This window comes from Montipora foliosa, chromosome 10, assembly GCF_036669935.1.
Source record: "Montipora foliosa isolate CH-2021 chromosome 10, ASM3666993v2, whole genome shotgun sequence".
NCBI classification, from domain to species: Eukaryota; Metazoa; Cnidaria; class Anthozoa; order Scleractinia; family Acroporidae; genus Montipora; species Montipora foliosa.
Window position 1 is genome coordinate 38,386,803 of NC_090878.1, and position 13,881 is coordinate 38,400,683.

Here is a 13,881-nt window from a genome sequence, read left to right on the forward strand (position 1 = left end):
TCCACTTTAGTATGCCATCTCACGGTGATATTTTGAGATTTAAGAATCAAAACCATAATAATCACAATTGTGTGCTGCCTCGTTCTTTATTCGTATCATGCTGATATCGATATTTTGATATTATCATGATATTGTGACATTATCATGATATATCAAATTATCAAACCCCTGGACACTAGTGTGCGACTTGGCCCTAAAAAGTCAGATCCTAGCAAACATTTGAGATTATGATATTTATATCGATATTTTCATATTATCATGATATTGTGACATTATCATGATATATCAAAATATCAAGCTCTTCAACACTTAGTCACATCTAAACATTTGAGATGTCGCTATTTTGATATTATCATGCCATCATACCATGCTAGTTTCTCAGTGGGAAAATCAAAATATCATAGACACATCAAAAATGATAAATCATGAGATTATCACTAAAAACTGCAAGAACTGTATGAGAGAGTTTTTGATATATCAAAAATGATAGCAAAGATTGATATTATGATATTCTGCAATATCGCACCTCATCAGATATTTGAAGATGCTCCAATGGGTTTAAGGGAATCCCGAACCATCGAGTTTGGATTCGAGTTCGAGTTCGAGTTAGACTTCGAGTTGGACTTCGAGTTGGACTTCGAGTTGGACTTCGAGTTGGACTCCGAGTTGCGCTTCGAGTTGGAGTTCGAGTTAAAGTTGACTATAAAAATAAACTCCCCTCCCCCCAAAAAGAAATAGAGGGGTAGGGTAGGGTAGGTCCCGCTTGTGCTTATGGGAGGGCACAAACCAACGATAGTATGACAAGGAATATTTTTCCTTGAAATGTAAATGGTAACCATGATCCATGATGCTAACCAACGATCTCTCATGAAGAGAAAGGATTTGAATCAAAGCAGTGTCCATTTCTGTTAAGAAAGTGCTAGTGGCACATAAAGATACCTTGCATCTCAACTTTGGCCTAGCATTGTAAGGAAATATTTTGAGGCTTAGGTGCCCGAGGTCTTCAGTACGGTCCTAGGCCTCGTAAATCGAGGATGCGTGATGCGTGACTGTGACGATGTCCAAGTGGTCGTCTTGTGTTACACGTGTTTTCAAGGCATAAGGGGGTTTGATACGAGGTCCCCATGTGGTATGATACGAGGTCTCGTCATCAGCCTGGTTGGTCTTGTTGCTGGCCATCGTGGAATTGGCAATGGAACGGTAGGTTGAATTTAGTTTATGAAGACTTTATTTTCGAATGCAAATTAACCCTGAAACATGCCCGTTTTCAGCGAGGAAACAACAGTAACAATAGAGATAACTTCGTCGCCAGAGGAGGCGTGTGGCTATACAACGTAAGTCTCCTTTTCATCATGGATCAAAAGGGTAATCTAGAAGAGACTGAAGGAAGTGGCTTAATTGCTTATGCGTAAGTCCGAGTTGCACAGCACAGACCTGCATCTTGAATCTTGACGGGTAGGCAAAACGGTCAGAAATTAGAGTGAGCAACCGGAACGCCCGGGGGGGGGGGGGGGGGACTCCCATATGAAACAGACGGGGATGCTCGTCGTCTCGCTTAGGGGTGTAAATTTTGGATTTTGGTCTCGCTTAGGGTGTTCCGGGCAAATCGCGAATATTTTAAGGTCTCGTTTCGGGTTCCGCAAATAAACACAGAATTCAACAAAACAGAAATTCAAATTTTTTTTTCAACTTGTTTTTAGGGGTCAAAATTTGTCTCCTTCAGGGTTCACAAAAAGCTTGAGCCACGCCCAGATGGTCTCCTTTAGGGGTTGAATTCAAAATTTCCGACGAGCATGCCCGTCTGTTCCATATGGGAGTCCCCCCCCCCCGGGCCGGAACGATGATGCTGCTGGTATATGTTAAAACAATAGTGATGTAATCGGCTTCATATATAAAATGGGGAATATAAAAGCAAAAAGCGACAAAAGGTGGGTTGAATTTTTTGAAGGTATATCGATATTTCGGCTGGCCAAACCAGGCTTCTTCAGGTACAATAAGCATATTTCAAGCATATGTAGCATATTTTCGTAATATGTTCCGGAAACACAGTGAAACACAGTGTAGATAAGCTTATATTAAAAAATAATCACATAGCATAGAACGGAAGAGTTTGATTCTTCGTGGATGTTCAGACCATCGGGATCAATTGTTCTGCCTTTTTGGATTACAAAATATTACTTCTGTGGCCTTACGGATAAAGTCTCGGATGGAAGAGAATTTTTCGATGGGTATTAATTGCATGTCGTTAGCGGTGTGTTGTTAAGAGATGACAGGAAATGTTCTGCGGCTGCGGTAGGTTTAGATTTTTAGTTAGGGTTGTCTATAGGGAGGGGGTTGCACTAGTACGTTCTCGGTATTTATCTGACTTATTTCATGAAATTATTCATGAAGGATCTTTATATAGCGATCCTTTGTTCAAGGGGAAAACGCCGGCTAATTAGTACCGTCACACTTAGGTGAGAAACGGAGAACGGGATTTATTTGTATAAATCCCTGAAACGAGGGATTTATACAGATAAATCCCTCATTTACAATGCAATTCAATTCAATTAAATATTCATGAAGTATGTAAGTTAAATAAAGGATGTTGAATAACAAAAGAAAATGTGTGATTCATGAAATAATATCAATTATATACTTGCGTTTTAATTATTAACTCGAAGTGCAACTCGAAGTCCAACTCGAAGTCCAACTCGAAGTCCAACTCGAAGTCCAACTCGAACTCGAACTCGAAGTCCAACTCGATGGTTCGGGATTCCCTCTTAACATTTAGTGATATCGTTTGCGGTTTATTGTGGAAGTACCTGTTCGGGAAAATCCACACTCAAAATTAAACACTCGTATCTTGGACTGTATATCCTTCTTTTATTCCCAACAATGGTCAACGTTCGCTCACACCGAACATACATTCCAACTAACAACAACTCTTTCCTGTTTTGGCATTTAAAGCCGGTATAAGATATCTATTATTCGCATATGATAAGTACATGTCATATTCTTATCTCCTAAAAACACATGGCGCACGGTACGTTCAAAAGCAATGAACTGAGGCAATTAACTTGTCAAAATACATCCTTATCTCTCTAAAATTGAAATACACGCTGTAACAGCTGTAAATCTTTCGTTGGTTCGTTTAGATCAACGCGGGAAACGCTCGACACTGTCCTCTTTACAATACGAAAATTCAATACGAAAATTCGTGTTTACGGTAACCTTGATTCACAAGTGTTCGTAATGTTCAATCCCTTAGATTTTCCGTAAATTCCTTGACAATGACGGTCCGATTAGTGTTCCTTTAACCATAAACGGGGCAAATCACGGATCATTGCTGACTTCTGGGGACAGCAATCGAAAACGAGTATAACGAGCACGTCAAAAACATCGAGGACGATATCGTTAAAATCCAGTACAACGAGCACGTCAAAAATGACGTGCACGTTATCGTTAAAATCGAGGACAACGAGCACGTCAAAAATGACGTGCACGTTATCGTTAAAATCGAGTACAACGAGCACGTTAAAATAAACGTCCTCGTTCCATCGATTCAATCGTACAACAAGCTGGTTGTCACGATCTTTCGAAACATCGCGCTCGTTGTCAACAACGCACTCGTTTTCATCGTTTCTTAACGATATACGATAGTGTTGATCGTGATGATCATCAGATCGTGTCGGAGATCGTGTCGATCGTCAGATCGTGTTGGAGATCGTGTCGATCGAAGATCGTAGTATCCTCGAAAACATCAATTGATTGGTATTTATTATTTTCTGATTTATTTCCTACAATTGTGGCTAGGAGGCCCTAAACGCATCAAATGCTTAGACTTAAGGGCGGTCTCATTGCCCCACTACTCACTTTCTTCAGAAAAGGCAGAAGAGAGTTCATTTGCACCCGCTGCGCATTTGAAGGCAATTCATAGTTTTACGACAAAGTTATGCTGCTCTCTATCCCCCAACTTCGTTTGGGCAAGGAAAGAAACTCAACAAACAGTACTGGAGTGTATACGGACGGCGTACGCGGCATAAAGGGTTCATTGCGTTTATTTACGGTCAATTAACGTAACGAATGAATCTGAAAACACCTTCTTTATTACTTGTTTGGTGACAATTCAGCTGTAAAAAAGTCTCAGATTGTAGCATGCAGTATGTATGTGTATCCGTAAGCAAAACTAATGAAAGGGATGTAACAGACCCTTCTCCAAAATGGCGGCAACGGATTTGAACGAGTTAAAATTAAAATGAATGAAAAATGGATACCAGAAATAGAAAGAGCAACTTTACATTAGTAGCTCTGGAAAGTTTCAGCGTATTAGGTGTTATATTAGCTGAAAAGTTGAAAAAATGAAAAACTTACAGATGTTTGTATGACTAGGGCAATAAGCATCCCAAACATCTGCACATTTGTAATGTTTCAAATTACATTTTCTCAGCTGTTATTACGCCTGATGTGCCGAAACTTTGCAGGGTTACTAAAGTAAAGGTGCTCTTTTATCATTTTTTAACTTTAACTTAATCATACATCCCAGCCATTTTCCAAATAAAATTATAGGAAAAATAGGAGGAAACTAGCAGGAATATAGGAGATTTATAGGATTTTACAACAAAATGTAGGAGTTCTATAGGAGGATTGTCAGCCACTCACAGATAAAATTCTTAGGTTGAAACACAATTCATTGAGTCTTGCATCATTTCGAAGACTAAGACACTAGTTTGCAATGCGTTCAGTGATAAGACAATTTACAAACAAAAGTAAACAGTGACTGTCAACAGTCACATGACCACCCCTTACAACCTCCAAAAAAGGTCAGCCACTTATGAGAAGTTTAACTCCCAATAGTGACCAACATCAATGCTTACGAGAGTTTGTAAAATGATCACTAAAGGGAAAATGCTTTCATCTGTTATCAAACTCTCCCAACTAATTCTTTAAGGAGATGTATGAAGATCAGTATGAGAATTTCTAAGTGGATATTGGGGCTTAAAGAGTTAACATATTACGATATATATCAAGAGATGACACATTTTGAATGAAAAACATTTAACACTTCATTTTCCTTAAACTGTATTTATAGGAAATATAGGAGTTTTTGGCTCATTATAGGATCCTATAAAATAAATAGGAAAAATATGATTTATAGGAAGGCTGGGATATATGCTTAATTAAATTTTCCGGCGCCAAAAAAAAGATGAAAAAAAATCACAACCGTTTCTTCCTTATTTGAAACTGCAACTACAACTAGAAAAAGTCAAATATTAGGACCCAAGATTTACCTGCAAACCTATCTAGCCCCCCTCTTCCCCTCCCAACTCCCCCTCCTGTGTATCGACACCATGAATTCAGAGTACAATAATATAATACAATAATGCAAAAAAAAAGATCGTGAAATCACGGTGCTGCTACCGACGGTTGTAAAGCAGTTGGCGACAAAAAGCAAACTACGTATCATTTAAAATTACCCTCCGGTAACTACACGCTTTTTGTAGAAGAACGTCTAATTATCCCGCTGAGGCTGAAAGTTATGTTTCACGTTTGTGATTTTAGCCTAAGACTTGTTATCAGTAAAGTTGTGTGATTTTATAAGTTCGAGTACAAACTTTTCATGCAATCATGAGAAAGCCACATTGCTAACTTTAAAAGAAATTTCTTTACGTATTTCGGTCAATATATTGTCTTTTTGGACTACAGTTTTACATTACTTTTACCTCGTGCTAGTCACAAAAGCAAAACGGAAATGGGCAAAATAAAGGCGTTCTAAACTGATACTCATCCTTAGTATGTTCTTGGAATTAGTGTTCTTACAATTTTGATCAATCTCAGCCTCAACGTTTATGGAACGAATGCGTGAATGGCAGCCAAAATTCAAAACCATTCTTTTCTTTATGTGCTAATTAGACTCACACGCCTCGTTTGAATGGACCAAATAAACAAATACCAAATACGTTTTGGCCGCCATTTATGTATTCGGTCTATTAAATTAAAAAGGTTCATTTATACATCTAAAAAATCCGAGTGTATTTCATTTTAAACCCTTATTGGATCACTGTATTTGTTTTCTCGGGGAGCGAGCAATGTTTCGCTTTCATGCGGATCGAAACAGTTTTTGTTTTTGCAGTATGTATGTCTAACTGCGAAATTCGCCTAAACAGGTCGCTGTGGCATTGATTTACTAGGGAGTTTAAGCAAAGACGACGGCTACGGCAACGAAAACGTCAGTCCAAAATATAACTTGGCGCTATCGCAAGTATTTCGCGATTATTCCGTCTTGTTCACCTTGTACAATACAGGCGAACTACCCTGTAACTGAATGGGTACGAACGGTTTAAAAGTCAAAACAGAAAATAACTGTTTCATTGTTATATGCTCGCGTTGTCATCAAAACCTAAAATTTGGTGATTTCACGTTGTTGTTTTGTGGAGTACGGCAAAGAAATGCACGGAAATTCGTGTTGCACGTGTAGCACGAGTATTTTTCCTTTTTTAACCAATCATATTCTTGCTTCGTGGCGTTGCCGTAGCCGTAGCCGTCGTCTTTGCTTAAACTCCCCACTGATTCTTTGATTGCACCCGACGTCAAGGTGGCCATGTTGGTGGAAATAACAAAAACGCAAAATTCCCTTGGGACTTTCACTCTATTAAGCTACATTTTGCTTTTTTTTTTGGCTCCAACACGGCGTTCTTATCACGTGAGTGCAATAAAAGAATACCGTGAAGCCAGCATAGTGCGCATAACGCCCAACACCTCATACTAGCAGCTTTATGTTTGATGCCAAATGATAACTTTTGTTAAAGCTCAGGTATTTTCAATTCCAAAAACAACTTAAAAGCGTGTATAGCGTGTCTCGTTAGCCTCCATTCTTGCCACATTTCTCTTTACTCTCTCTCCAGCCTCAGGAGGATTTGCTTATCATCTCCAGCAATATCTTTGAATATTGGGCTGGTTGGGACTACAACGGAGATGTTCTCTCCACTGTATACGAGCATCTAAACACACCAGTGTCTCTTTCGTGAGATGTTAGTATGCTCTGCAAAGGAAATGAAAAATTATTCTTATGTAGCTCTGAAAATTCCCATTATTTGAAGCTGCAATCATCCCGCAGGATTAACGTTTAGGAACCCCAAAAATTATTTTAGTACAAATAAATCTTTATGTGTCACCGGGTACAGGGCAACAGTGTCAAGAATTATTAAAGGTCTGCAAACACGAGGGGACTAGTCCCTGCAACTAGTCCTTGCAACTGGTCCCTAGTTATATGAGAGGACTGGTCGCAGGAACTACTTCCTTGTAGTGTTTACACGCGGAATCCAATAGCCCTTTTCACGGTTGGTTTTTGTCATTTGCATTAACCCTAACCCTAACCCTAACCGGGCTATTTTGTAGTTTTAACCCGAAATTGCCTCGCACCCACGTTAGATTACATTGTAATGTAAATGAGAAAAACTAACCGTGAAAAGGGCTATTGCACAGGAAAGTAGCAAAAACTAGCGATGTACCATTGCAATAATTCACTTCAGTAAAAAAATACGACATTATTCAGTGTTTGAATTTTTTCCGATCCAGTCCGGATATATGCGGAAAATAAGTAGAAGCATTTTGTTACCGATGAGATGTAGCCAATACAGAAACAAAAGGGGGCAAAAATTATACGAAGATTCCCAGAATTCATGTACATTATTTCAAAACCGGTCAGTGTACTGTAAAATGCAGACTGCAGACTGCAGACCAGGGGTAAAATGCAGACTGAGGTTATAACGTAACTGTTGAAAAAGCCCAAACCCCTTAGAAATGCTAACCTTAGGCCTAATTAGGCCTAAAACAATATTTAGGCTTAATTGTTAGCATTTCTAATGGGTCTGGGCTTTTTCAACAGTTACGTTATAACCTTAGTCTGCATTTTACCCCCGGTCTGCAGTCTGCATTTTACACTGACCGATTTCAAAACTGGTTTGATCGTCTTCCTCGTGATCCACCATCTTGAAACATAGTTCGTAAGGTGTGATACCGATCTGTGATTGGTTTATAGGTCACTTCGGAAAATACCATAATACTCTTTGTTTGTCCCCCAAATTTTGCATAAGCATTGTTTTTGTTTTCTCTTGGGACCATTGTAAGTCCCAAGGGAAACTGGAAACAATGCTTATGCAAAATTTGGGGAAACAAACAAAGAATATAACGGTATTTTCCGAAGTTGCCTAATTATTGTAATTTGGTCGCAGGGACTTGTCCAACGAGCAGTTTACACGAGGCGTTTTGAGGAACAAGCCGCAGGTACGTGTCCCAAAAATTCAAGCCAGTTTGAATTCGTGGGACTAGTAGCGGGAAGCAAATCCCTGCGGCTATATTTCGTGGTAGAAATGGCTACTTCACACAGTGGGACTTGTCCCAGTGACATGTCGCATGGACTAATCGCCTGGTTTGTACCGGCCTTTATTTTGGACCATGCGCGATTATGAGAAGTCTGAGGCGAGTGACGTGTAACGCCCGGATATTCATCATGTGCAGTATTTACGGGTTAGAGACTGTTTTCAAATACACGCATGCGCTTACCGTACAATGAACGAGAAATCTTCAATACTGCACGAAGCGAAGCTCATTATACGAGGGGGCCAACTAGAAAACCGAATGGTTTATTTGGCCACCATGCTCAAGCTCTTTTACTTAATACAATAGTAACATCGTCAGCAACTACAAATGTATGTAATTAAACTAAGTAACTATATCAAGAGGAAATAAATTGAATTGAATTGAATTGAGGCGTCAGTGTTGGATAGAGGAAACTTTAGACTTCAGAAGTTTTCACACTTTGCAAGGATAGAAAAGGTTAAGTGTTCCCTTCACGTTTTGTTGATTTTTTTTAGGTAACATGCAAAAACCCCCTTTAAAGTAGCATTAATGTTATCGTGACACAGATTCTATGAGAGTGCCATTTTGTGCAGGTGTTAAAGGGGCCTTGGTCATTTACTCTGCTCACTAACTCACCCCAATGTATCTTGTTTCAGCGACCGTCAGTATTACCATACTTCCAGATGGTTTGATGAGCTTCACGGAGATGTGGCGTTGTTGTTGTGTCTGGAAGAAAAGTCAGCCCAGCTATTACTCAACATATGGTGGGATTGACGGCAATACTTTTGTTCTCCACTTTGTTTAAGACCAAGAAAAGCAAAACGTTTGGGGTAAACTACATGTAATCCTATTTACTCTTGTATGAAATAATTTGTGACCATCTAAAATAAAGAAGTAATTCAATACCGGAGGAAATGAAAGAATGTTGTTGTCAGTTCCGGGTGCTGTGTACCCAACTGCTGCTTCCCCTGCTGATGTTGCTGGATTCACTGTGTCTGTTACTGTTTCTGCTTCTGCTGCAGTGACTGAAGCTATTTCTGCTGCAGCCGCCGGTGATGCAAGCACCTGGCAGTAAAATCAGTTTCTTTTTCAATACAGTGCTTCTATATGGCATATGTTAGACTGGGAAACCTTGACCATTGGCCCTCTCGGATTTACAAGTCACACTTGACAAAGGTCCATTAGGTTAAATTTATCTAGAAAGCGGCGAAGTGTACAAGAGCCTTGTTTGGGGAGTAACATACTGAACATGATAAGAGAGTGGGTATTAAGATTTCATATATTATTTGTGGTATCCAATCAAGTTTGGCAAAATTGTGTGTACACTGTACTGTACATAATTGACCTCGCCACTTTAGGCCTTTTGCGGAGACAAAATTTCGGACGGTTTTATTTTCGGACACTATTTTTGTCCGAAATTTTAACGTCCGAAATTTTTTGCAAGTAATGTATCTTTGACTCGCCTGCTAGGGTAACCCTACCCCAACTGCTTGTAAACATGCCCTAAAATAAGAAGGATTGAAAACACCCATACCTTCCGTCCTCAAGCTCTGTGTTATGCATCTCAACACATCTTAATTGTTTGGTATCATCTTATCGGTTTCTATATTCATTCAGTCTCAAGATTACAATATAGAAAGGGAACAAAGAACTATACTATGCACTTACCGGTACTCGAACTCGCACCCTCTAGAATTGTGGTACCGTGTTACTGTGTTACTGTGTCTTCATCACTACACTACAACGACGAACACGCTCATCACTAACACAGTTCTTTTTATTATTTACATTTCTGTAATTGATCAATTGATATTAATGTTTAATAACCAAAACTAATCCTAACCTGACCCTAATTTTTCTCTAGGCTTCATTTAGGCTACAAAAAGTTTCTTCAATCCATCTGAGTGCGTATTCAACCTAGGTAAAATGAGGATCACCAAATTTAACCTAGGTTAAAACGGATTTTAATGTACACAATAAAGAATGGTCTCTTCCTGATTACACAGCGCAATTTTTTTCAGTATAACCGATGCGTGTTCTTCCTCCCGAACGCGCCCTTAACGTTTCGTTAAATACCTTGGTGCGAACTTCTGGTTTATCAGTGACAGTCAAAGAACAAATTTGGAAAAAAAATTAGCCAAAGATTAGATTAAATTATTGTTCTGTGTAAAACATTAGTTCTATTTACTGACAGGTTCACGCCGGAATGTAAACACTGAGACCTTGCATTTATTATGTAGAATAATGGTGAGGTGTATTTAATAGGGTACTCGCCTTAGGCCCTGTTTACAAGGAGAGAGGGTTACCCCAGTGCCAGGGTAACCCTAGCACTCACACATTTATTCTTTTTTTGAGCAATGTGTTTACAAGGCAGATAGGGTTACCCTGGTGCTAGGCTAACCCTATATGAGCACAAGGGTTACCCTTGCGCCTGGGTAAACATAACAGTCTTGTAAACGCTCTGCTAGGGACAACTCGACTACCTGGGACAATTTTTTGCTGGTTTCCAGACCCTCTATGTGCTGACAACAAAAGGTCATCATGGGCTGCGGATAGTTGTCGCGGTGATAGGATAACCTTACCTGTCAAATTTTGCAAGTAAACCCGGGCTATCTTTGGCCCTTCTACTCCGGTAACCCGAGCAGTAGGGGTAACCTCCCTCCTTGTAAGCAGGGCTTAAGCCTTAGGCCCTGTTTACAGGGAGTGAGGGTAGGGTTACCCTACCTGCTTGTAAACAGGGCCTTAAAAAGGGCTTACTGATATGGCTGTCATTTTCAAATCCATTCACTTAGATAGCTATCATGGGATTCTCGGGACAAATGCATACTAATTTAGAGAGCGTTAGGTGCATTGACTCTTTTTCTAGGTTTAAAGTAGTTACGAAGAATATTTTAAGGAGAATTAATATAATTTTAATTTAATTATAGATATTTTAGTATTACTATAATTTTCCATTCCGTAATTTTTTATAAATGTATTTTTTAAAATTAATAAGTTGCAATTAAATCCCGATACCCCAGTGGGAGGATTAAATAAGGTTGCCCCCTGAGCATCCCATAAATTTCTCGCAGATCAAATTAGCGACAAAAAAGGTCTATTGTAATAGAGGAGTACATCTTTGCCGGGAAAAAAACCGGAACCCATGCACCAAACGTTCAAACCCACCGGGTTGTGGTGCATGACGCTAATTTTTTGGACTGATCACTGGCGTGCATACACAGGAAGTTGAATCAGCTTGGGCCAGATTGAAATACAAAGCAAAAATGAGAAAGGGCGTAAGGCACTACGATTTGCAATAATTTCTCAATAAGCATATGTGGCGAGATTGGAGAGGAGAGAACTCAAGTGTATTAAGGCTTGACCAATCTAATTATTATGCATATTTTTATTTGAAGGGAAGCATTTGTCCAATGTCCATGAAACTTAACAGAAAGTTTTTCTTATCGGTGTTGTTATTAATTTGCCAATATATTTTGCATCGCATTTTGGTCACGTGACCCTAAAACAACTTATAACGTCTTTATCCTTTACTCAAAAATGGGGAACATTTATAATTCAAAATTTTGAAAACGTTTGGCATTAACACGTTTAGCACAACTGTGCCTACCGAATGCCGCCTTTTAATGTGGTACTCCGTATTAACCTTTTAAGATATTTGGATGTTTATCATGTCACGTGACCTATTTTCGTCAATTCCTCATTGCTCTTAACATCTGGACATGATTAAAATGCGGCATGACAAAGCCCTTAGAAGGGGTCATCGAATAATCAAGAAACAATATTGATATAATGTAGTTGAATGTTCCCCATTTTTGAGTAAAAAATATCACTGTTATAAGTCGATATCTTGGTCACGTGACAAACGTTTGGTGCGGAAAATTTGGAAAAGTTATAACAATACCGATAACTAACTGCCTGCCAAGTTTCATAGGCCCTGGACAAATGCTTTCCCTTCAAATAAAAATATGCATAATAGTTAGGCTGGTCAAGCCTTAATACACTTGAGAACGATGTTTTTAACAATTTTCTTCAAGTTCTTTCACAATATTATAACAACCCCCCAGTTTAATGTAGATTGGAATAGGGTTTGGCCTTGGCATTAGACAACAAAGACTAAACGTTGCTACATCTTCTTAATTCTTATTGTTGAGAAACAAAAAACGTCAGGTGCCAATTAGAATCACCAGCCTCGCTCTCAAACAACATTTCTTTTGTATTTGATCCATTCAAACGAGGCGTGTGAGTCTAATTAGCACTTAAATAAAGAATGTTTTTTGGCCGCCATTCACGAATTCGGTCTATAAAAGTTGAGGCTGATGTTGATCGAATTTGTGAGAACACTAATTCCAAGAACATGCTAATGCCGAGTGTCAGTTTACAGCGCCTTTATTTTGACCATTTTCTTCTTGCTTTTGAGACTAGCACAAACAAAGGTTAAAGTAATGTAAAACTGTAGTCCAAAAGGAATATATAATGACCCAAATACGTAAAGAAATTTCTTTTAACGTTAGCAATGTGGCTTTTTTATTGCATGAAAAGTTTGTACTCGAACTTATAAAACCACACCACTTTACTGATAAGACCTTTTAGGCTAAAATAAGACAGGTGAAACATAACTTTCAGCCTCAGCCGGAAAATTAGACGTTCTTCTAGAAAAGGCGTGTAGTTACCGGGGGGTAATTTTAAATTATACGTAGTTTCCTTTTTGTCGTTAACTGCTTTACAACTGTCGGTAGCAGCACCGTGATGTCACAATCTTTTTTCTTGCATTATTGTATAAAATATTTTCGTACTTCTCGTCATTCTGAATTCATGGTGTCGATACACAGGAGGGGGAGTTGGGAGGGGAAGAGGGGGGCTAGATAGGTTTGCAGGTAAATCTTGGGTCCTAATATTTGACTTTTTCTAAATGTAATTGCAGTTTCAAATAAGGAAGAAACGGTTGTGATTTTTTTCATCTTTTCTTTTGGGGCGACGGTAAATTCAATCAAGTTAAAATTAAAAACTGATAAAAGAGCACCTTTACTTTAGTAACCCTGCAAAGTTTCGGCACATCAAAAGTAATAACAACTGAGAAAATGTAATTTAAAACATTACAAATGTGCAGATGTTTGGATGCCTATTGCCCTAGTCATACAAACATCTGTAAGTTTTTCATTTTTTCAACTTTTCAGCTGATATAACACCTAATACGCTGAAACTTTCCAGGGTTCCTAATGTAAAGTTGCTGTTTCGATTTGGTAAATTTTAACTCGTTCAAATCCGTTGCCGCCATTTTGGATAAGGGTCTATTCTTACCTGTAACTTTCGTCCCTCATCCCTTTCATTAGTTTTGCTTATGAATACACATACATACTGCATGCTACAATCTGAGACTTTTTTACAGCTGAATTGTCACCAAACAAGTAATAAAGAAGGTGTTTTCGATTCATTCGTTACGTTAATTGACCGTAAATAAACGCAATGAACTCTTTATGCCGCGTACGCAGTCCGTACACACTCTAGTACTGTTTGTTGAGTTTCTTTCCTTGCCGAAACGAA

General features: G+C 38.8%; 1 long non-coding RNA gene across 2 annotated transcripts in view; it reads left to right on the top strand.

Moving 5' to 3' along the window:
- The window catches only part of LOC137974032 (uncharacterized), a 53,803-nt gene extending 42,028 nt beyond the window's left edge, over window positions 1–11,775 (top strand). The window contains exons 3-4 of one of the 2 annotated variants that reach the window (XR_011117374.1): window positions 8,214–8,265; window positions 8,997–11,775. This is a non-coding gene — a long non-coding RNA (uncharacterized lncRNA). The remainder of the gene's footprint in view (window positions 1–8,213; window positions 8,266–8,996) is intronic. The other variant, XR_011117375.1, reaches the window with a different exon arrangement.
- Window positions 11,776–13,881: the final 2,106 nt, after the last annotated feature.